The following is a 3,838-nucleotide window of genomic DNA, read 5'->3' as shown; positions in this document are numbered from 1 at the left end:
TGTGTGTGTGTGTGTGTGTGTATATATGTGTGTGTGTGTGTGTATATATGTGTGTGTGTGTGTATATATGTGTGTGTGTGTGTATATATATGTCTGTGTATGTGTGTCTATAAATGTATATATATACAAGGGTTGGACAAAATAATGGAAACACCCTAAAATTTCAAACAAATTTATTTTAATATGGGGTAGGACGGCCTAGAGCAGTAATTGCAGCTTGAATTCTATGAGGTATGGACTTGTACAAAGTTTGAATCGTTTCCAAAGGAATTTTTGTCCATTCTTCAGCTAAAACAGTCTCCAGTTCTTGTAGTGATGATGGTGGAGGATATCGACTCCTTACTTGTTTTTCTAAAATGCACCATAAATGTTCAATATTGAGATCTGGGGACTGTAGTGGCCAGATAATGTTCAACTTCACTCGAATGTTCCTCGTGCCATTCAGATAAAATGCTTAAATAGTCTTGACTATTAATTCTACCATGAAGAGAAACCATTGGGCCAGTGGATTTCCAAGATATAGCAACCCCTAGATCATTACAAATCTTCTTCCATGTTTAACAGTTGGAAGAAGGTAGTTTCAGTCAAATGCTTCTTTTGGCTGTCTCCACATGTATACTTGGCCAGTGGTCAAAAATAAGGTAAAGGATGACTCGTCTGAGAAAATAACATTCTTCCACTGCTCTAGGGACCAATTCTGCAAGGTTATGGATTAAAATAAGCACTATGACCAAGCACACTCCCAAAAAAATCAACAAAAACATAGTTAACTAGGCACTGAAAGTTGAAAATTAAATGATTCAGAGTCCTGTTTCCATGAAAAGTTAACTGGAGCAAAATTAAAGAGAGACAGTTGAATTTTACTTCCTCTTTATTGCAGCCATTTTTTTTCTAACTTAAGGATGTAAAATACTGCTGCCCCACTTAAATTTCTCTCCTGTCTATTTTTCTCTGTCTGAATCATTGGGTTTTCTGCTCCCCACAGCAAATTCACTATGCTCTTTTTGTCAATTTTACTATACATGGGGATACTAAAAAGGTCCTGTCTTTAAGGGCATCACAAAAGGCTCATTGGAGGCTCAACTTTCCAAGTTTTTTTACAGGGATTAGAAAAAACTGAAGAACCACTGTAATAAGTGTATGAATCCGGGAGGGTAATACATTGAATAAAATCATGATTAACTGATTCTCCTGTATTTTCTTTTACTCGAAGCCAAGAACTTTTCAGCATCCCCTCGTGTATTTATGTATATATATATTTGTGTGTGTGTGTGTATATATATATATATATATATATACACACACACACACACACACACATATACACAGGGTGGTGCAAAAGTAATGCACCACTCTAATGATGAGAAAAACTGTTTATAAAGAGATACGATAATCTTTCATTTTATTTACATAACATTGATTATCACAAAATTATAAACTCACAACAAGAAAAATCATCATCATTTAATGTCTGTTGTCCATGCTGGCATGGATTGGATGGTTTGACCAGGGCTGGTAAGCTGGAAGGCTGCATTAGACTCCAGTCTGATTTGGCATGGTTTCCTACAGTTGGATGCCCTTCCTAACATTAACCACTCTGGGAGTGTAATGGGTGCTTTTACATGCTACCAGCATGGGTGCCATTTGCATGACACCAGTATCTGCCATACAACTGTGATTTTGCAGTCATTAGTCATTGCCTCTATGAGGCTCAAAGTTCAAAGTTCATGCTTCACCACCTCGTCCCATGTCTTTTGGGGTCTACCTCTACCACAGGTTTCCTCCACAGTTAGAGATCGGCACTTCTTCACACAGCTGCCATCGTCCATATGCATCACATGGCCATACCAGCACAGTCGTCTCTGTTGCACACCACATCTGATGCCTCTTGTGCCTAACTTTTCTCTGAAGATGCTTACACTCTGTTGAACATGCACACTGTCATTGCACATCCAGTAAAGCTTCATTTCTTCAAGCCTACACATGTCCTCGGCAGTCACAGCCCATGTTTCACTGCCATGTAGCATGGCTGTTCACACACAGGCATCATACAATCTGCCTTTCACTCTGAGAGAGAGATCCTTTGTTGCCAGCAGAGGTAGGAGCTCTCTGAACTTCGCCCATCTTAATCTTATTCTCACAGCTATGCTCTCAGAGCATCCACCTCCACTACTAACTTGGTCACCTAGAAAACAGAAGCTATCTAAAACCTCTAGCTTACCTCCCTGGCAGTTGATGGGGTCTATTTTCTGCACATTTTCAGTGTTTATTGTACCTGTATATCTTCCACATACAAAAGCTAGTTTCCCTGTTAACATTTCTCTGACATTGCTACATCATTTATGTGTCCAAAGCTTACACTGGGTGCATTTTATGGAGTCTCTACCTACACCTATTCGATAGATCAAGCAGGGTCATTTACTTGAAGAGATTTGTGATTTGTCTGCCTTCCTACTTACTAAGATTTTGATTTTGGCCAAGTTAACTTTAAGGCCCTTCGATTCTAGGCCTTGCTTCCATACCTGGAACTTCTTCTATAGTTCTTGTAGTGATTTAGCTATAAGAGCAAGATCATCTGCATAGAGGGGCTCCCAGGGGCAGCCTGTCTTAAATTCCTGTATTATTTTCTGGAGGACTGTGATTAACAAGAAGGGATTAAGCACTGAGCCTAAGTGAACCCCTACTTGTACCCTGAATTCTTCACTATACTCATTGCCAACCCTCACCTAGTATCCCTGTACATAGCTTGAACAGCTCTCACCAATCACTCTTCTATCCTTAGTTTCCACAATGACTGCCAGATATGGGATCAGGAGACCCTGTCAAAGGCTTTCTCCATGTCAACAAAAGCCAAGTACAGAGGTTTATCTTTGGCTAGGAATTTCTCCTGCAACTGTCTAACCAGAAATATAGCATTAGTAGTGCTTCTCTCTGGCACAAAACCAAACTGCATCTCATCTAGGCTAACTCTCTCCTTAATTAGTTGAACTATAACTCTCTCCATAACTTTCATTACCTGATCCAACAATTTGATACCTCTAATTATTACTAAGGCATCACCTTTACCTTTGTAGCAGTTAACTATGGTACTGCTGCACCAGTCATTGGGTATGATTCCTTCATGGACCACCTGATTTACAATACAGGTGACTAGACCATAACCCACACCACCAGATATTTTAAGCATCTCAGCAGTGATTCCTGATGGACCGGGGACTCTACATCTATATCACCAAGGGTGAATCACACACCCCTGTGGCTATATATACATGCACAAATGCATACATGCACTTACACATACCCACCTACATACATATATTTTTATATACATGCAGATGTACACTTATACCCATACATAAACATATATTTATATATATATATATCTGTGTGTGTGTGTGTGCATATATATATATGTGTGTATGTATATATGTATGTGTATATATGTATGTGTATATATGTGGGTGTGTATATATATATATATATATATATATATATATAAGGTTGAGGAGGGTATTGAATTTAACCAAACCCAAAAGATACAAGTAATACCGAGTAAGTGCTGTATACCGACTAGTTATGCCCCAGTCGTTGTATGAACAGGATTGGGGATTATAAGTCATGTATTAGCGTGTGTATGTATAAATATATAGAAGGATAAAGAGAGCAATGGTAGAGTTGGAAATATATTTTATGGATAGAGTCTTACAGCTGTTTCAGGGAAGATCCAATGCATCCCTTCATCGGAGACAGAAATAGTAAAGGAATTGATTATTATATCCATAAGTGGAGAGTTATAGTAGGAAGTGAGAGTGATGCATCACACTCACTCTCACTTCCC

General features: G+C 38.7%; 1 protein-coding gene across 1 annotated transcript in view; it reads left to right on the top strand.

Moving 5' to 3' along the window:
* Window positions 1–3,838, top strand: part of LOC106879251 (synaptojanin-1) — a 124,060-nt gene that overhangs the window by 59,125 nt on the left and 61,097 nt on the right. The gene's annotated exons all lie outside the window — the stretch shown is intronic.

The sequence above is a fragment of the Octopus bimaculoides genome, chromosome 13, assembly GCF_001194135.2.
Source record: "Octopus bimaculoides isolate UCB-OBI-ISO-001 chromosome 13, ASM119413v2, whole genome shotgun sequence".
In the NCBI taxonomy this organism is placed as follows: Eukaryota; Metazoa; Mollusca; class Cephalopoda; order Octopoda; family Octopodidae; genus Octopus; species Octopus bimaculoides.
Note: the sequence above shows the minus strand (reverse complement) of the source record. Positions and strands in the feature narration are given on the sequence as shown.